This window comes from Carcharodon carcharias, chromosome 13, assembly GCF_017639515.1.
Source record: "Carcharodon carcharias isolate sCarCar2 chromosome 13, sCarCar2.pri, whole genome shotgun sequence".
Lineage (NCBI taxonomy): Eukaryota > Metazoa > Chordata > Chondrichthyes > Lamniformes > Lamnidae > Carcharodon > Carcharodon carcharias.
The window spans coordinates 34,225,530-34,247,263 of record NC_054479.1 but is presented as its reverse complement, the minus strand read 5'-3'; the positions used below and the strand labels follow the sequence as shown (position 1 = coordinate 34,247,263).

The window sequence follows — 21,734 nt, the reverse complement described above, 5'->3', positions numbered from 1 at the left end:
ATACAGTGCTGCCGTTCCCTGGACCCAGTGATCACTCTCCCTATACTCATTGATGCCTCCCCATATCCAGTACGGACACTCCACATACCCTCAGTGCCTGTATCCAGCGCTGACTCCCTGCGTCCAGTGCCGACATCTCCTATTTCCAGTGCTGACTCCCTGCGTCCAGTGCAGACACTCGCTATACTCAGTGCTGACTCCCTGCGTCCAGTGTAGACACTCCCTATACTCAGTGCTGACTCCCTGCGTCCAGTGTAGACACTCCCTATACTCAGTGCTGACTCCCTGCGTCCAGTGTAGACACTCCCTATACTCAGTGCTGACTCTCTGCGTCCAGCGCTGACACTGGGTTCTCTGTGTGGGAGGCGTTGCCTGACGTCAGTTGGCGGGGCCGGTTTGTTGGGCTCGCTTACTCGGCCGAGCTCGGGTTCGCGGAGCTGAGAGGCCGGGATAGGAGCCGGAGACAAAGTTACCGCAACTCGAGGTGAGTTTTCACCCAGAGCCTTTGGAAGGGGAGCTCCCTCGGGGCTGGTTCGCTGGAGGATCGGCCGCCTGGCGCTGGCGGAGGCTCTGGGACGGTGAGTGCGGCAGGGCCTCAGCTCTGTGGCTGGGCCTTGGGGATAGGAAGCAGCTGGAAACTCTGCATTCTTGGCAGCAGTTAGTGTTCACAGCCGGGTTAATGTTTGAATGTGAACTTTGAAATTATGAGTACATAGTGAGGGCCAATCGACGGCGGGAACACCCGGACTCCATTCCCCGCTTTCTCTGAGTTAAAAGTATCGACGGCGTTTTCCTAGTAAAGGGACCAGGACGCGCTCTCAGTATCACTTCAGGCCACCCTTTTCTCCACTTATCAATGGGCATTTGATTATTCGGATTTGATTTTCATCTATACACTTACTGTTTCTCCCTCGTCGTATCGTTTTGCCTGTCAGATGACATGGGAATGTGCCAACTCACACAAGGGTCCTCTTACTTCAGTTCCTGTCAGCTTCAGCTCTTGTTACTTTACAAGTGTCCACTAAATTCATAACTGTTGCACAACGATTGTGGACTGTCTCAAAATCGTAGCCACAAAATAAAAGATGAAGTTGCATAACAACTTACGTTGTTGAATTCTTTTGGCACTTCCAATTAAGCATGCCTTAAGTTATTTAAATCAGATTTGTTTTAAGGTGGCATAATATAATTGGTAATAAAAACGGAAAATGCTGGAAAAACGCAGCAGGTCTGACAGTATCTGTGGAGAAAGAAACTGCTGACATTGCGAGGCTGTATGACTCAACTTCAGAGCTATTTCAGATTTCCAGCATCCGCAGTATTTTGCTTTTATTTTTATATAATTGGTAAGTGGAACAAACAGCCTCGGTGACCTTCTGAACTGGCTTTGACTAGCTGGTTTTTTTCTGTTTGTCATTTTCATATGTTTATAAGGCTAGTTTAGTATTCTTTACAGTTTCAGTTACTGCAAGATTTTTAAGATTCCTACAAATAGCAATTGATTCTTCACGTGCAGAGATATTGAGTTAATTGGATTGTACGCAATTATATCCTTGTTTTTAAATCTCACCACGGCCTTGCCCTTCCCTGTCTCTGTATATCTTCCAGCCTCACAACCCTCCAAGATATATGTGCCCCTCTAATTCTAGCCTCTTGAGCTTCTCTGATTTTAACCCCTCCACCATAGGTGACTATATCTTCAGCTTCCTGGGCTCTGAAATTCCCTCCCTAAACCTCTCTTTCCTCTTTTAAGACTCTCCTTAAAACTTATCTCCTTGGCCAAGCTTTTGGCCATCTGCCCAAATATTGCCTTAAGTGACCCATAGTCCAGTATTGCTTCTTATTGCTCTTGTGAAATGCCTCTGGGCATTTTATTATGTTAAGGAACTATATATGTACAAGTTTCTGTTATAATCAGTATAAAGTTTATCAAGGATATGAATAAAATCACAATTCTGGAAAAAGTATTAAGTTCTAAGTATGAAATTTTGATTGAAATTCTAAGTTTTAAAAACGAGAACAAAACAGAGACAATTGTAATGTGTGTGGCAAATTGGATTATTCTCATGGATTTCCTAAATCAGTGGGTACTAGAGCTGCCAAGTTGAAGGGAGACAGGTCCTTTGAGGGGAACCAATGGAAACAAGTCTTCAATTTACACTGCCTTCGTTCATATCCTAGTAAGCTGGAATTAGCTTGGGTTTGGAACATATAGCTGTCATCTTTCCTAAGATGATAAAAGGCATGGGAGAATATCTAGGTCAGCAACCTTTTATAAACAGGAAATACTGGCAATACTTATTTCATGTAGCATCTGTGGAGAGAGAAGCATTTTGGTCTGTGATCTTTTTGTCAGAACCAGAAGAGAATTCAATTAGCAATACATTGGAACTATCTGGTCTAGTTATTGATAAGCTTGGAATCTCTGTAAATAGGGAAGAAACACCTAAGGGGAAAGAAACTAGCTATCAACATGTTCGGCATCAAGTCAGGAATTGAAAGGGGATAAAACTTGCATTTATATGGTGCCTTTCATAAACCCTGGATGTCTCAAAGTCCATTACAGTCCATGAAGGGCAACTGGAGTAGCTATTTAATGTAGGAATTGATTTAAAAATTCATAATGAATAACAAATGTATTTGCTAAGAATGATTTCAATCCACTGGAAATGCATTGGGAAATCTATAAAGGGTGCAGTAGAAGTGAAAACATGATGATGTACATCATAAAACAAAAACAGAATTACCTGGAAAAACTCAGCAGGTCTGGCAGCATCGGCGGAGAAGAAAAGAGTTGACGTTTCGAGTCCTCATGACCCTTCGACAGAACTTGCGTTCGAGTCCAAGAAAGAGTTGAAATATAAGCTGGTTTAAGGTGTGTGTGTGGGGGGCGGAGAGATAGAGAGACAAAGAGGTGGAGCGGGGGGGCGGGGGTTGTAGGGACAAACAAGCAGTGATAGAAGCAGCTCATCAAAAGATGTCAACGACAATAGTACAATAGAACACATAGGTGTTAAAATTAAAGTTGGTGATATTATCTAAACGAATGTGCTAATTAAGAATGGATGGTAGGGCACTCAAGGTATAGCTCTAGTGGGGGTTTTTTTTTTATTTATATAATGGAAATAGGTGGGAAAAGGACAATCTTTATAATTTATTGGGAAAAAAAAGGGAAGGGGGAAACAGAAAGGGGGTGGGGATGGGGGAGGGAGCTTACGACCTAAAGTTGTTGAATTCAATATTCAGTCCGGAAGGCTGTAAAGTGCCTAGTCGGAAGATGAGGTGTTGTTCCTCCAGTTTGCGTTGGGCTTCACTGGAACAATGCAGCAAGCCAAGGACAGACATGTGGGCAAGAGAGCAGGGTGGAGTGTTAAAATGGCAAGCGACAGGGAGGTTTGGGTCATTCTTGCGGTCGCCCAGTTTACGTTTGGTCTCTCCAATGTAGAGGAGACCACATTGGGAGCAACGAATGCAGTAGACTAAGTTGGGGGAAATGCAAGTGAAATGCTGCTTCACTTGAAAGGAGTGTTTGGGTCCTTGGACGGTGAGGAGAGAGGAAGTGAAGGGGCAGGTGTTGCATCTTTTGCGTGGGCATGGGGTGGTGCCATAGGAGGGGGTTGAGGAGTAGGGGGTGATGGAGGAGTGGACCAGGGTGTCCCGGAGGGAGCGATCCCTACGGAATGCCGATAAGGGGGGTGAAGGGAAGATGTGTTTGGTGGTGGCATCATGCTGGAGTTGGCGGAAATGGCGGAGGATGATCCTTTGAATGCGGAGGCTGGTGGGGTGATAAGTGAGGACAAGGGGGACCCTATCATGTTTCTGGGAGGGAGGAGAAGGCGTGAGGGCGGATGCGCGGGAGATGGGCCGGACACGGTTGAGGGCCCTGTCAACGACCGTGGGTGGAAAACCTCGGTTAAGGAAGAAGGAGGACATGTCAGAGGAACTGTTTTTGAATGTAGCATCATCGGAACAGATGCGACGGAGGCGAAGGAACTGAGAGAATGGGATGGAGTCCTTACAGGAAGCGGGGTGTGAGGAGCTGTAGTCGAGATAGCTGTGGGAGTCGGTGGGTTTGTAATAGATATTGGTGGACAGTCTATCACCAGAGATTGAGACAGAGAGGTCAAGGAAGGCAAGGGAAGTGTCAGAGATGGACCACGTGAAAATGATGGAGGGGTGGAGATTGGAAGCAAAATTAATAAATTTTTCCAAGTCCTGACGAGAGCATGAAGCGGCACCGAAGTAATCATCGATGTACCGGAGAAAGAGTTGTGGAAGGGGGCCGGAGTAGGACTGCAACAAGGAATGTTCCACATACCCCATAAAGAGACAGCCATAGCTGGGGCCCATGCAGGTACCCATAGCCACACCTTTTATTTGGAGGAAGTGAGAGGAGTTGAAGGAGAAGTTGTTCAGTGTGAGAACAAGTTCAGCCAGACGGAGGAGAGTAGTGGTGGATGGGGATTGTTCGGGCCTCTGTTCGAGGAAGAAGCTAAGGGCCTTCAGACCATCCTGGTGGGGGATGGAGGTGTAGAGGGATTGGACGTCCATGGTGAAGAGGAAGCGGTTGGGGCCAGGGAACTGGAAATCGTTGATGTGACGTAAGGTGTCAGAGGAATCACGGATGTAGATGGGAAGGGACTGGACAAGGGGAGAGAGAAGGGAGTCAAGATAACGAGAAATGAGTTCTGTGGGGCAGGAACAAGCTGAGACGATCGTGTTGTGTTAAGGGGTGGGGGAGACTGGCAGGAAGAAGAAATAGAAATGTTAAATAAGGTGGCCAGTGATCAACTAAGAAAATTAAAGGAAGACAAGAAATCATGCCTAAGTGAACTTCTTATGAGGATATTTAAAGAGGTGTTGCTGAAATCAGTCATATATCTTTAGGGAATTATGAAAGACAGGAATACTATCCAAGGTTTGAACAGTATCCAACACCAAACTTTAAAAGGGGGCATGGGGATGAAATAGAACAACAGGCCATTGAGTCTAATATTGCTTGTGGATAAAGTATTAAAAGGCATATTAAAAGAGGCGATAGTGGAACACTTACATTTATGCTGATTTCCTCATAACTATATGTGGGAACTTGGTCCTGGCTAACAAATTTTCTTCATTTCTTTATGGAAATGATGGTCTTTGTTGACATGAGAAATTCTGTAGTATTACATATTGACAATGTTTTGGTGACTGTGCCACACACAACTATTCCAAAAGATAGGAATACATGAGATAGGAGCTAAACTTCTGTTTTCACTGGTTTCATCTCAGTTCAAAGGTTAGTTAGCATGGCAAGGAGTCCCTAGCAGGTGCCAAAGGGATCTGTCCCACTGCTGTCGTTGTTCGCAACAAATAGCACAAGGAGACAGAAACAAAGCTGATTAAGTTTGTAGATGACACCAAAAGGGGAAAAGAGTGTTCCAGAAAATATGGTAGAGGTAAACTCAGTTGCTGTAAAAAGCAAAGGTAGAAATAGTAGAAGCATTGGTCACAATACTTCAATCTTCATTGGAGAGCAAAGGAGCCCTGAAGTGTTCCTAATGTTATACCACTATTCAAGAAAGGGATAAGTTGGAAAACTACATGCCTGCCTGCTTAACAACACTGGTGGGAAGAATAGTTATAAGCAACAAAATTAACTTTCATTTGGGAAACCATGGATTAATCAAAGAGAGCTAAAATCAAAGATATGCCAAAAATATAAATTATGTATGACTAACTTGATTAAGTTCTATGAGGTAACAGGGAAGGTTAATCAAAGAAAGTAGCAGATCTGTATATTGACTTTCAGAATCCATTCAATAAAGTCTCTCACATGAAGCATGTTAAGATGGAAGCCTGTGGAATTAAGGGGAAAGTGGCAGTAAGGGTGCAAAACTGGCTTTGTGACAGGAAGTGGTGAATGGATGGTTTTCAGAATTTGCGGTGGTTTGCAAGGTGTTCTCCAAGGATCAGTTATTGGTCCACTATCTTTTCAGTTTTTATAAATGACTTAGATTCAGGTTTTGGGAGCAAAGTTTGCTGATGATATACTACTTTGCAATATTATAGATAGTGGTGAGTTTAGTTATAGACTTCAGGATAACAAAATGGACAGAAGCATGTAGGTTAGAGTTTAATAAGTATTGTAGCAATGCATTATGTGAGGACTAATGTGGAAAGGGAGTATGCTATAAGTGGCACAATTTTGAAAAGTGTAGATGAGCAGTGAGACCTTGGTGACTATACACACAAATCCTTAAAAGGCGGCAGGGCAAGTAAGGCAGTTACAAAAGCAAAAGGGTTACTTGGGTTTATGGATAGAGGCATAGACTATGAAACAAAGAGATTATGCTAGAACTTTATAAATCACTGATTAGACCTTAGTTGGAGTATTGTGGACAATTCTGGGTGTCAAACTTGGGGAAAGATGTAAAGGGTACAGAGGAGAATTTACCAGAATGTGACTCGGAATAAGAGACTTCAGTTATGAGATGAGGTTAGTCAAATTAAGATTACTCTTGTTGAAACAAATAAGGTTAAGAGATGACTCCTAATAGAAGTTTTGAAGATGGAGAGGTTTTGATAGAATAGATAGAGAATAGCTATTCCCTCTGTGTGGATCAAGAACCAGAAATCATACATTTAAAGTCATTGGGAAAAGATTTGAACCGGAGATGGAAATTTTTTTATTTCTTCTGTTGTTGGGATCTGGAATGCTTTACCCGAAAAGCTGGTGGATGTTGATTCCATTAATTTACAAAAGGGAGTTGAACAGATACTTCAGGACGAGGAAATTACAGCGTTATGGACAAAAGTTGAGGATGTGTGATTAACGACTTGTGTTCCTTCAAAGAGCCAGCACAAGCACGACTGTTCAAATGGCAGCTTCCTGTGCAAATCTCTGATTCTAAGTGAAGGCAAAGAGATCTGGATAGGTTGGAAAGATGGTCTAAGTAGCGAATGACATTTCGTATAGACAAATGCTTGCTAATTGATCTACGAAGGGTAATAAAAGTCTGCTGTGTACACGTTTGTATGCTCTGTCTTGCTTCTGTGTTCTCAAACATATATACAGAATATTACAGACTGTTTAAAATTTAATATAGTTTATTTAGGAAAAAGAGCAGAAATAGAATAGAAATAAAAATAATTTAAATACTTGCCTAAATTGAGGATGTTTTTGTGAAATTCTCTACTTTTCAAACTAATTTGACAAGGAACATATATCATTTAATTAATATTTCCATGAGAAAATGATTTACTTTAAAACACATTGTAAGGATCAAGAAACATCCTGTGGGGTCAGTTACAGTATAGTACAATAAAGAGTATTATCCACACTACATTGTAGTTGGGCATATTCATCAAACAAGTTATATTTTAAACTATCATATGCTTGTGTTTAATTTAAAATTTAATATATCCTAGAAGTAATTTCCACAAACAGACTAAGGCACGAAGCATATCTAAACATAAATTAGAATGAGAAATACAGTGCACATCATCAGCAAAGAGATTGCACTGTGAATAGGTTATTACAGTTGGTTTCCCATTGTCAATAATCCAGCCTCAAGCAACAATGCAATAGGGGAGCGATAGGATATATTGAAAGCAGGTTTGTTATGCTGTTAGGGAGGGAGTTCCAGGATTTTGACCCATCGACAGTGAAGGAATGCTGCTTGATAACACTATTAATAACACCTTCCATCACTTAGCTGATGATTGAGAGTAGACTGACAGGTAATTTCCTGGATTTGGATTTGCCCTGCTGTTTTTTTAATAGGACATTACTGAACAATTTTCCATCTTGAATGTTTGGGCTTCAAGTCCCACCCCAGAATTTAGGCATGTAATTTAGGTTGACATTTCAATGTTGTGTTGTTGGAAATGCTGACTTTTGAATGTGATGTTAAACCAGGGCCCATTTACCTGTTAAGGTAAACATAAACGATCCTTTGGCACAATTCTAAGATGAACAGGGAGTTTTGGCTATCATCCTTTACCCAACAGCACCAAAGAAAGAATGATCTGCCAAACTCATTTCATTAGCGCTAGCTGAATGCTGCATTACCTACATTAACAGTGATGTCTACTTGGAAAGTAATTGGTTATGGAATACTTTGAGAAATCCTGAGGTGTGATAGTGTGCTTTCTTTTGCTATTATTTATTTTCCTTTTTATTTCCATAATCTATTTAATGTTATTTATGTTTTCTGTTCTACAATTGATAGCATTATATTTATATATTTTTCACAAACTTGTATGCTGCCTGAATGGGAATTTCTCCATAAATGTGTCTGATTATTATAAAAGTTATGATCCAGATTCATTGCATCCTAATGTGACCACAACTTGCTGAACATCACCATCTCTGTCTTGGAGTCCGTTATTCATTACGGCCGATTTTTTTTCTCTAATTGGGAAAGCTGAGTTTAGAGATTTATATATTAACTTAGTATAACATTTTGTTTAATATAAAATATTGTTGGAATATGTTTGTTGTTAAAAGCCTCTTAATGGGAATATAATGCGAGCAAACAAATAAGAATTACCTAAAATGGATGTTGTGCATTTTTGCCTGGTTTTGTCTTTCTCTTTTGACAATGAATTGTGCTGTGGTGTGGTTCTACATTACCACACCCAAATGGCCATTGGTTAGGTGTGAACCTCAATTAAAATTGACAGTTTTACCACAAGTGTGTCTGTATCACAGCTGACTCTGATAACACCCATTTTCTATTGACATATGTTGAACAGTGATTAGGAGTGGAAATGTTAGCTGAATTGTTTTTCTCTTTCCCAATCATGGATGCTGAGGTCAATTGCAGTCCCCCCGCCATTAACCAAGTGTGACATCAGTTAAGTCAGCCTAAAGCAGATCACACTTGATATGTTCTTGATCTGCATGGCTCAGTACAATGTCGTGGTGTATCTAGTTAATTGATTTCAATTTGTATTATCTCCAAAGTACTGTTGAAAATTAGTGCATTGGTTGTACCCATGAAAATTGTGCCAGTGGCTTTTATGCTTCCTACTGATGGCAAGTTACTCTCATTCTCCCCCTAAAAATGTGTTGCTAAGAAGACTAGGTGCTGAATGCTTTTCCAATGTTCTGGGTAGAAACAAAAAAATTAAAAAGAATCTTCTGCCGTGCAGCTTTAACAAAGCTTTAACAAAGCTTTGGGAAAAGTAGTTTGTTGCAGAGTGATTCAGCTTTTCCACAGTGAGATTATAATCAAGTACACCAACTGTATAAATCTGATCTTGATGACATCTAGAAAAACAACTTCCCCTTGATTTTGTTTAGGTTGCAGAGGTTTGTTACAAACTAGTAGATTTTGGATTAAAATCAGGAACTAAATCAGCCCATACTTTGTGCACATATTTTAAATATTTTATAGCACCGACTAGAGATAACTCTGACAGTAAACTTTGTCCAATCGTGTTTAAGTAAATTGTGTTAATCTCAGTGGTTCGAAAAGTATATTTAGGGTTTCAGAATCCCGCCTATGAAGCAGCAACCCCAGAGAAACTGTTCACTCAAGCCAACTATTGAGTTTTTTCCTCTTGGTTGTACTAGAATGAAACAATATCAAAGCAAAAGTCACAGTTACCCTGCAAATCTTGCATGTCATAAGGCCTCTCCACTCCCATGATCTTGATCACAGATTAGGTCATCTCCAACTACTTATATCTCTCACATCACCCACATCTCTCTACTGCCTTCCAATTCTACTTCTGTTTATTTCAACCATGGTAAAACAACTCTCCTCTGCTTACAATAGTATATTCAAGTTGCTAACTGTCTAGCCTTTGGCCTTCAATTCACGACTTCTACAGCTGTCAATCCTGTTCCATCACCCCTTCACTTCCAACTTTGACACCTTTATACCCAGCAAAACCTTTAATCTCTCCCATACCAATCATTTTCCATCTTTGCTCTTCAAATCCAAGTGATTCAAATTTAAGCTTATCTCATGTGCAGCTGGTTTCACAATCCATCACCAGATCTGCTGGACACATCAAGCCCCATTCTCCTCTGTCAATACCCATTATGCCAGGATCACACTGGAAAGCAAAGATAATCCAGTTGCTTTTCCCTACATCAATCATCGCTCTATATTCTTAACTCCTGCGCCCCACAGTAGTGCAAGGAACCCATGAATTATTTTGGCATCAAGACTAAAATCATCCATTTAGCATCTCTGCTGCTTCCTCCCCTTTTCTCCTTCACTGAGCCGAGCCAAGCCAAACCTTCCACTTTCTTACCCAGTCCTGAACCCACAAATTTCTTTAGTTTTTCTACTATTTTCCCTAAGCCCCTCTGGGAGTTCATCTTGCCCATGAGACCCATTTTCTGATTCCATGATCCCATATCTTCTAAACTGATGAACCACTCAACTTTTTCTCCTTGTCCCCAGAATGACTGACATTGTACCCGAGGAGAGAAAATTATTTTCAATCTCTCTCCATTTTAAAACTGCTGACATCAACAAGCTCCTCAAACAACCACTCTTAATCCCTCCAACCTTTCAAACTACTGCCCAATCTCCAACCACTCTTTCCTGCCTCCAAAGTCCATGTTAATCTTTCCCACAAATACATGTATAAATCTTTAAACAGGTTTCCCAGCCTGTCATAGCACTGTAACGTCTAGAATCGAAGTTACAAATTACATTCTCTATAGCTGAGATTGTCCTTCTTAGCCTGTGGTTTGTGACACAGCTGACCATACCAGTCCTGTCCAATGCCCCTCCTATATGGTTCAGCTCAATGGGATTGCCCTTGCTTGGTTCCTCTTTTACCTATACAATAATAGCTGGCGCACCTCTTGCAATAGCCTCTCTCTCTGACCCTGCAATGTTATTTTTGAAGTCCTTCAAGAATCCATGATCAGCTTCTACCTCTTTCTCAGCTATATGCTACTCCTTGGTGGCATGATCTGAAAGCATGGACTCAGCTTCTACATGTATGCTGACAACATCCAGATCCATCAACTCAGCCACCTTGACATCCAGCCCTGAAAAAGTTGAAACACAAAGATCACCTACTTACAACTCCATAACACTGCACACCTACAACGCTGCGTCAGCACATCAGTTGCTGAAACTCTCATCCTTGCAGGCTCAATTATTTCATCATTTGACCTCCTTCCTCATACAAGACAAAACATCTAAATCAATCTTCCTCTGTTTGAGTAATGTCACTGTAGGCTTTAGGAAGTAATTTTACCTACACTGATGAGTACATGCAAACCCAATTGGCACCAGTTTGATCTGTACCAGAACAATTGTCCATGATGAATTGAGATTAAACTACACATCTGAGGAAGATTAAATATTGATTATACAGCAAAAACACAAATGCATATATAAATAAACTCTTTCATGGCTTTCATTAAAGAAAGTATTGTTTGATTTAAATAATCTAAATTTCTTATTCATAGCATTAATTGCATTCCCAAGTGTTCACATTAATAATATATTATAGCTTTCCACAACTCAATTATTCTGAAGTATTTGTCAGTACCCAGATTTAATCCATGACAAAAAAATCAGCTTTCTGCATTTAGTATAATCTTCATCCAAAACTTCTATTTTCTTAAAAAGCATTTTAATATCAAAATACATCAAATATTAGTCTTGGATCAAATTAGCAGAATAGGTAACTAATTCCAAGATACACTGGACATTTTTAAAATCTATTATTGTACTTTTTTCCATATGCTTCAGCAAGGTGGAATATTCCAATATCACCCTCACTAAGCACAGATGTAAAGATGTTAATAATTGTAAATGAAACGGAGGAGGGAGTTCAAGATCTAAAGTTGTTGAATTCAGTATTCAGTCCGGAAGGTTGTAAAGTGCCTAGTCGGAAGATGAGGTGCCGTTCCTCCAGTTTGTGTTGGGCTTCACTGGAACAATGAACCAAGCCAAGGACAGACATGTGGGCAAGAGAGCAGGGTGGAGTGTTAAAATGGCAAGCGACAGGGAGGTTTGGGTCATTCTTGCGGACAGACCGCAGGTGTTCTGCAAAGCGGTCGCCCTTTTTGCGTTTGGTCTCTCCAATGTAGAGGAGACTGCAACGAATGCAGTAGACTAAGTTGGGAGAAATGTGAGTGAAATGCTGCTTCACTTGAAAGGAGTGTTTGGGTCCTTGGACGGTGAGGAGAGAGGAAGTGAAGGGGCAGATGTTGCATCTTTTGCGTATGCATGTGGAGGTGCTGTAGGTGGGGTTTGAGGAGTAGGGGGTGATGGAGGAGTGGACCAGGGTGTCCCGGAGGGAGCGATCCCTACGGAATGCCGATAAGGGGGGTGAAGGGAAGATGTGTTTGGTTATCTGAACATGATTGAAATACTGCTCTAGGCACTTTCAATTTTGCTGTTCTGTTTAGAAATACTTCATGACTTTCCTCCACTTTTATTTATTCAAGTTAGATTTCAATAATACGTTTTGCAACTTTTTAAACTGCTGTACTATTAAAATCTATTTGAAGGTCTATATTTAATTGGGTATGTATAGCCCAAAAGCAGATACGTGGTTTCCCATTTGTATCTCTGAATGAGAATGCAAACTCACCATGCTTCTTGGCTCCACGTATCTGCTTTTGGGCTATACATACCCAATTAAATATAGACCTTCAAATAGTTTTTAATAGTACAGCAGTAAGTGGGAAAATTTCAGTTCTAATGCTAACTGTTTAATATTTGTGGACACAAATTATGTCCTATGTGCAGCATGACCTTTTGTATGCAATGTTTTCACTGTCAGAATTTTACAAATTGCAGGAGCTGTGTTAGAAAGTGAAATTGGAGCAAGCTGCGAAAATAAAATTAAAATTTAGATGGGTAAAGACAGCCTTTAAATAAGGCAGAGAAATTGTGTGATAGTCAGTTGTCTCTGACACTTATGGTGACAAACAAAAAGTTGCAAAACGTATTATTGAAATCTAACTTGAATAAATAAAAGTGGAGGAAAGTTATGAAGTATTTCCAAACAGAACAGCAAAATTGAAACTGCCTAGAGCAGTATTTCAATCATGTTCAAATAAATTTGAGTAGATTCTTTGCAAGTGGATTGGCTTTTATGTTTTACTGTAAGAAAATGGTAAGTTCATTATGACACAGTATATTTTTCGTTCAGTTATGTAGTAAGTGAATATAACTTGCTGATTAGAATTTTACTTTCTGTTACTTCATCTGTAATTATAAGATGCACAAAAGCAGTTACAAAATTAATTTCTACTGTCTTAGTTAAAACAAATATCCATAAATTTAACTTTTATGTGATGGGTCACTTACAATGCTCAAAGTCTTCACTTTACTGGTAACTTGAGAATCATAAATTATGCAGGAATTTTATTTATGAAAGTGTAATGCCGTGTGATTTTATGCTACACTTTGGCATTCAGTTGGACATCATTGTTATATATAATTGGGAAAAACACATCCAATAAGATCATCTGGAAGCAGTAAGGATGCTCATTAAGCTTAAGTTAAAACAGTTGGTGACAAATTTCACTAGTAAAGGAATATTTTTAAAAACGAAAGCAAACTCTTGAGGCTTCCTGTACTGTTCACATTTTAATGATTGTCAGTTAGCTGTGTTGTATCAAATACTCTAAAACTACTTGGAGATTGATGATCATTACTCATTACTTGTGCTTAGGATGCACATGTAGAACTAAGCCTTCTCTTCATTGGTAAGTGACCAGGTAAACTTAAGACGAACTGGACTCTTTAGTATTTTATTGAAGAGGTGTAGGAAAGGTACCAAGGGCCTGGATAGAGTCTAACAGGAAATATAAAACAGCATGTACAGAATGTGATTGTGTTAAACTACAGAATAAAAAATATCCTGGATGTATCAGTTCCATTCATCGAACCACCAAAATTGTCAGAAGGCATCTAGGGTTAAAGTTGCATCTGTTAAAAGGGTTTGCTTGAGCTATTATTCCTTTTGTAAACCCGATCTCTCCCCTAAGCTGTCTCAAAGGTGTGTGCTCATTCCATTGATAATGACAGCAACCACACCCTTTGGGTTTGTATGTTCATTAAAGAGTTTGTCTTTTTGAATTTTGTTTGACTATCATCCAAAAATTACGTAAGGCTTTGTGGCACTTTTCATATTTCAGCACCTAATTTCCATTTTGGTATTTTTTTCTCATTATATGCAAGAAAATACAGCTTCTGTTTACTCTAGGAAGCCTTAGGACAATGGCACAGAGCATTAAAGAAATGAAAGGTATTCTGATACTTGGTTCAAGGTTGTGCAAGAACAAATGGTAGTAGTGCCTGTTATAGCTGCAATGTTGGGTGAATTCCAAAAATATAGTAAAATTGTAATTTTTCTGTGATCAATTTTACAAAAAAAGCTTTTGCAAAGAGCTGATTATGTTCAGTGAAAAGATTTATCAAAGAGCTGAGTATGTTATCACTTGAAATGTGTAATAAACAAAATTATGCTGAATATGTACTTTCTCCTCAAATTATATTGACGTGCAATTTTGGAAGAGTGATTATGAAATAGGAGACTGATGTATGGGATGCTGCCTCAACAACTCTTAGAATCTTGCCTCCTGCAGTAGGATCCTATTTCTCTTATTACTTTGTCAGATTTTGGCATTAGGAGTGTCTAGATTCTGTTTTGCTGACATGAGGAATTGTGTAAGCTACCAATGGCATTTAGTACTCTGCATTAGTGTTAAATGTATAATTTGACATATATTTAGTTAGAAAATTTGAAATTCTCACACCATAGACTTTTTCTGTTTTTACATGATATTTCCAGACTTTTTCTATTAAAATTGCATTAATTTATTTTTAAATGAGGGCGAAAATAACTTTTTCTCCCCAGTTTTTTTTAGTGTTAGTGAGCTGCCAGCGTTTTTTAAAGTTTGTAGTTGGGATGTGGATAATGCTGCTAAAACATATTGCACATCCTTAGTTGCCATGAGAAAGTGGGTATGGGCCTTCTTGAAATGAAGTGCTCATAAAGCTGGTATTCCCAGAATAGTGTTAGCAACAACAACTTGTATTTAAATAGTGACTTTAATGCAATGAAACATTCGAGGGGTTCACAGCAGCATTAGTTAAGTATGGAATTCCAAGATTTTGTTCATTGACATTGAAGGAAAATCAGTATATGACCAAATTAGGAATGTATGTGACTTGACGGGAACTTTGAGGTGATATTCCTATGACATTGTTGCCCTTGCCCTTCTTGGTGGTAGTAGTGAAGACGCTGGGTGGTACTATTCAAGTTACCTTGATGAGCTGCTGCAGTGCATCTGCAGATAGAGCATATTGTCACTACTGTTTGTTGGTACAGGAGGGTGTGGATATTGTCCAGTAGCCAGGGCATCGATCAGGTGTAATGCTTTGCCTTGGATGGTGTGGAGCTTGAGTGTTATTGCAATTGCACCCATTGAGATGAGTGGTAGGTGTTTAATTGCACACCTGAATGAGCATGGTAGTTGCTGGAGAGGCTTTGATGAATCAGGAGGTGAGCCATGTATCAGAGTGTTTTGCATCTGACCTAATCTAGTAGCCATTTTGTCCTGCGGCTGGCGCAATTCAGCTTTTGGTCAATTTTTGCATTATTGAAGGTCAAGTGAGGTGGTTGGACCTTTCTATTTTTGGAATGTTCATTACATGGCCTTTATATGGTGCTTATATTACTTGCCAGTTGTCAATCCAAGTCTGGAGGCTGGCCATGTCATTCTATCTTTACTATCTGATGAGTTGTAAATGGAGCTGAAAACTGAGGATTTTTCAGTGAATAGTCCTACAGAAGTATTGTTTGGTAAAGGTGGAATCGCAACAAGGACTGGTTTGAGACCTACTTAGCTGAGATGATATCTGTCATTGATGCAAAAAACAAAGCCTATGTAGCAGTTCTTCTTGGAGAAGAGAAGGTTGAGAGGAGTTTTGCTAGAAATGTTCAAAATCATGAGGTGTCTGGACAGAGTAGGTTGGGAGAAACTGTTCCCATTGGTTCTCAATCCTTCTACCAGAGGATACTGATTTAAGGTGATTGGCAAAAGAAGCAATGGTCACATGAGGGAAAACTTACTTATGCAGCAAGTGATCTGGCAGTAAGGGATCTGGAATGCACTGCCTGATAATGTGGTGGAGAAGATTAAATTTTGGCTTTCAAAAGAATAAGATCATTACCTGAAGAGAGAAAACTTGCAGGGCTACGAGAAAAAGGCAGGAGAGTGGCAGTAGGTGAATTGCCCTTGTAAAGAGCCAGCACAGGTATGCAGAACCGAATGGCTGCCTCCTGTGCTGAGGTCATTCAATGTTCTCTGATTCAATAATGCAAACATAGGCCCAACAACTAAAACACCACACAACCTGAAAGTAGCTAAGACAGCCAAGCAAAGGACAGGGCGATATTGTGCAAATAACCATTGGATCAACTTATGTCAAGAAATCCGTAACCTCTGTGACAATGGAAATCTACAAGCCATGTATGAAGGGGTCAAGAGGGTGCCTGACCCTAACACCACTAAAGTTGCCCTCCTGAAGTCAGCAGATGGTGAAGTATTCACTGACAAAAGTAAACAAATGTCCCTCTGAGCTGATAGTACTGTAACTGTACCCCTGTGAGTTGGACATCGCCCAATCTGTCCTTGATGCTCTCCCACAACTTCCTGTCATGGATGAGTTAGATGAAGAACCATCATTGCTTGAGCTCGAGAAGACCATAGACCGCCTAGCGAACAGAAGGGCACCCAGCAAGGCTGGATTCCCAGCCAAACTGCTCAAGCATGCAAAATCCCATCCATTGCCACACCTTTATGACCTTTATGAATCCTTTGTTGGAAGGTAGGCTCTGTTCAACAGGAGATGCATGACATCAAAATCATCACACTATACATAAACAAAGAAACAAAGTCAACAGCATTGAGACTGCAACAGCCACAAGGGCATCTCCACCCTCAGCATCACAGGAAAGGCCTTTGCTACTTAAAAGACTACTTGCAGACCAAGCGTACCCAGAAGCACAGTGCGGTTTCCGTGCTGGCAAACCTACTGTGGATGTGATCCTCTCCATACACCAGGGACAAAAGAAGTGTAGGGAAAGGGGTATACCCCTTTACCTTTTGTAGATCTCAGGAAGACATTCAACACCCCACCAAAGGTGCGGCTCTACAAGATTTTGGGAAAAATTGGCTGTCCACCAAAGCTGCTCAGTCTCATTTGCTCCTCCCTTCCATGCACTGCACTGTACAGTTTGATGGTCCGTTTCCAACAATTTGAGTGAAGAATAGAGTGAAATGGGCTCTGTCCTAGCCCCCCACTCTTTTTGGTGTCGTCTTCTCCAGGCTCCTGACCTTCCCCTTCCCTGCAGATATGGTAAGTTTTACAGTCAATCAAGACTGAGCGAAGACGAAAACACATCTTGTCCTGACCAGGAGACTCTTGTATGCTAACAATGCTGTACTCATCGTCTGTACGAAAAATCAACTACTAAGACTCATGGGCTGCATCTGCCATGCTTTGTTCTCCCTGACTATAGACATCATGAAAATGTGATCATGGACAAGGTGTTGTATCTCTGTTTCTGAACATACTACATGACACCCCACTAGGAGTGGTTAGCAAATTCCGCTACCTTGGGTCCACAATGGCAGACAATCTGTCCCTTCATGCAGACCTCGATTCATGTGTAGGGAAAGCAGCTGCCACCTTTGTTTGACTTGCAAAACGCACTTGGGGTAATACCAAGTTTATTGAGGACAAAGCTGATGGTTTATAAGACCTATGTTCTCAGCACCTTGCTGTATGGCTGTGAAACATAGGTGACTTACAGAAAATCACAATTGTGACAGTTCCCTCAAAGGCAGAGCTCTCGTGTGCTGGCACTAGTCAAACAGGTGGCTTTAATAGATCGTGCATGTCCACAGGATGGAAGACGGTCATGTGCCCTGGAACCTTCTGTGTGGTGAGGTAACTGGAGACCATGTGGCGCCCAAGGCTCCATTTGAAGTGTGACATGAAGATCCTCAACATTGACTATTGTGCCTGGGAGTCATTTGGCCAAAGACGGAAATGCTGACATCTCCTGTGGTCTGGCATGCGCTAACTTGATGACCAGTGGCAACAGTGGCATGGCACCAGGTGCCAACACCAAAAACAACAGGTCATGACTTTGCAGCTTTATGTTTGGCATTTGTGGCAGAACCTGCCTGTCAAGGATTGGCCTTCACAGCCATCAGCAAAGATATACCAAGTGAAGACACCCCACCTAAATAGATTGTTGTGTGTCCATTATCGCTTGCAAATGGAAGGATGCCAACACTCAGTCCTACACCTGACCTTAAGAGAGAGGTAAGGACTTGGTAATACAGCTGAAGTTGGTTGGACTGGACTGGAGGCACTACCTTGACAAACTCAAGGTTGTGAAGATGGCCTCTGACAACCACGTTCATCTGTGTGCGCGCGCCAAGCATGACTGAAACCACTCATGAATTTTCCCTTTGACCCCCATTGATCTCCATTTTGCTAGGATGATTCCTTGTCCTAAGTCAAATGCTGCCTTGATACTAAGAGCAGTTACTCTTATTTCTGACATTCAATACTCATCATGTTCACACCTAAGACTCTACCAAACCAATTCTGCAACTTGATGATTTAAGGTATGTAGCTGTTTTCCAGTAAGGACCTCATTGGGGAAACTAGTTTGTTCATAAAGTTGCTCTACAAACTGCAATATACTATGAATTTAGTTACTTCCTCAAAAAAAAATTTTGTTAGACGTGACCTACCCTTTACAAATCCCAATCAGTTCAAGTTTCTCTAGCTACTCAGTCACTCTTCTAAATTATAGATTCCAATAACTTCTCATAACAGATGTTACGCCAACAGGTCTATAATTTCCTGGTCTCTCTCTCACCTCTCTTAAATATAGTCTTTGATGCAGTAAGATAACTAGCTATTTGTAGCTATTGGCATCAGTGCATACTTCCAAATGAGTAAGGGAACTGAGTGCCCTGTTTATCTGCTGCTCATATATTTACTCTGCACCCAGGCAACCTGACTACCAGAGCAGCAATTGCTCTTTAAACATGCTTGTCTCAGATGAGTGTTTCCTGGGTAACCTGGCCAGTCTATAGTATCCTATTAATACCAACTACCTCATACTTTTTAAGCTTCATTTACTTTGTGGACCATTGCTACACGTTTTTTTCCTTGGATGAGACATCTTCATTTTTATTTAGGAACATTTGTTGCTTTGAGTTCAACCAATGAGTGTCATTTGTCATATTATAAAATAAAATTATTTTCGTTTAGTTAAAGAGAGTACTTTTTTTTTTCAGTTGGTTAGACAACTGTTGATAGAGCACATGAGTTTTTAATGTTCCACCGATCCATTACAATTTTTTGGCATTCTGTCAGGGAAGGTCATTAATATTTATATAATCCAAGAATTATGCAGTACTGAAGGAGGCCATTCAGCCCATTGTGTATTTGCCAGCTTTGAAAAAGTTATCCAATTAGCCCCACTCCCCTGCTCTTTTGGGGGGTCCTTAGGCCCTTTAATAATTGAATGGCATCACTATTGAGCTTGTACTTGGTCTTGTAATAGCTTTACAGTACAATAAATCAAGCTTTTTTACTGCAGAACATTTCTCCAAAGTACACTGCAGATTTTGGCTGATGATGGCAGTATTATATTTCCAGATTTCTGGGTCGGTAGTGGACAATGGAGACTTGAGAGCAAATGAACCATTCACTGCAGCCATGGTGTGGTTTAGGATGAAAATGGAGGGCTTTTGTTCCTAAAATAAAATGTCAGTTTTTCTGGCCAGTGAAATAAAGTTTATATTGTGTATTTGTGTTGAGGTGCACTGAATGCAAAAACTAATATAAGTAAATAACACCCTTGGCGAGGTGCAAATATCTTTTAAGTATTTATGTCCTGCTCACCCCTTCTAAGTGATGTGGGGTTACAATTTGTGCTAAGCATGGACTGCAGTTTAAATAATGCTAATTGTATTCTTCTCCTTAGGCAGTCCCTCAGGATCGAGGATAACTTGCTTTCACACTGATTTGATAGGTTTTGAAGTGGCTAATAAATCCATGCAAGCTGTGTAGACTCTGCCACGTGCAGGATAGGTGGTGCTTGAAGGGTTGGGTAGGTGGGTTGCCTGGAGGTTTATGTGCTCTCTCCTATGCCTTGACTTTGCTTCTGCACGTTCTCGACAAAGTTTTTTGCTGTGTTCAATACCTTCCTAATTGAGCTTCTCCGTGTTAGTCGATCACAAGCTACAGTATCCCATGAGTCAGCGAGTATGTTTGACTTCTTCAGATGTGCTTGGAGGGCATCCCTAAAGAGGTTCTGTTGTCCTCCTGGGAGTCTCCTAATGGGACTGAGTTCCAAGTAGAGCAGTTGCTTCAGTAGTCTGTTGTCAGGCATATGAATGATTCCCCGCTCAGCAGAGCTGGTCTTGAGCGATTAGCGACTCAATGCTAGGCAAGTTGGCTTGGGAGAGAATGCTGCTATTGGACCACCTTTCTCACCAGCAAATTTGGAGGTTCTTGCGAAGGCATGACATGTTTATTGCATTGCATGTTTATTCAGTAGCAAGCTACAGCCATCTTGTTAAATAGCTGAGTACTGCAATAGTGCTACCATGTTGTACAGGCCATTGCATATAGCAGAAAAATCATATTTGCATGAACCTTCCTGCTATGAGTGTTGAAGAATGTATATAATTTTTTTGTTTGATCTGCTGCTTTATTGAGTGTGCCACCAGTGAACTGTCTCTTGTTTCTCCCAGAAAGAAATAATCTTTTATGTTATATATCATCTCCAGAGTGAACCATATTTATGTTCTTGAGGATCTCACTAATCAAATCAGTGTGTTAGTCACAAAGCTAGGCTAATATTCAACCAACTCTAAAGAGTTGCAGATGCATTTAATGTTAGAAATATTTTTGCAGTATCCAAAATGGACCTGCAGGTGCCAAAATGTGTATTGTACAGTTTGTGAGGCAGTAGGTTTTATTTAGGTCCGTTATACAATTCTTGATAGATACTGCAGTTCCATCAGACAGTAGAACCAGTGGCTAATGGTAGTGATGTTTTTTTCATTTTTGAGATGTGGGCATCCCTGATGAGACCGCCATTTATTGCCCACCTTTAATTCCCCTGAGAAGGTAATTGATTGGCTTGCTCATCCACTTCGGAGGGCAGGTAAGGGTCAACCAACATGTAGGCCAGAGCAGGTAAAGATGGCAATGAATAGTTGGATTTTTTTAACAAAAATCCAGCAGCTTAATGGTGACTCTTTTTTGACAGTTTTTAAAAAAAATAAATTCAAATTATCAAACTGTTGCAATTTGAACTTGTGTTCTCTGGAGTATTACTCCAGGCCTCTAGATTACTACGGTACCATAAACAGTACTATGTTGCTGTAAAACAAAAACAGAATTACCTGGAAAAACTCAGCAGGTCTGGCAGCATCGGCGGAGAAGAAAAGAGTTGACGTTTCGAGTCCTCATGACCCTTCGAAAGAACTTGAGTTTGAGTCCAAGAAAGAGCTGAAATATAAGCTGGTTTAAGGTGTGTGTGGGGGGCGGAGAGATAGAGAGACGGAGAGGTGGAGGTGGGGGGTGGTGTGGTTGTAGGGACAAACAAGCAGTGATAGAAGCAGATCATCAAAAGATGTCAACGACAATAGTACAATAGAACACATAGGTGTTAAAGTTAAAGTTGGTGATATTATCTAAACGAATGTG

The 21,734-nt window shown here is 40.5% G+C and overlaps 1 protein-coding gene across 7 annotated transcripts in view; it reads left to right on the top strand.

Moving 5' to 3' along the window:
* Positions 1-341: 341 nt before the first annotated feature.
* The window catches only part of clip1a (CAP-GLY domain containing linker protein 1a), a 166,035-nt gene continuing 144,642 nt past the window's right edge, over positions 342-21,734 (top strand). For 2 of the 7 annotated variants that reach the window (XM_041202213.1, XM_041202212.1), the window contains exon 1: positions 343-484. The gene's annotated coding sequence lies outside the window, so the exon portion shown is untranslated. Of the gene's footprint in view, positions 579-1,233; positions 1,347-21,734 lie in introns of those variants that run through there. The other 5 variants (XM_041202209.1, XM_041202210.1, XM_041202216.1 and 2 more) reach the window with 5 other exon arrangements.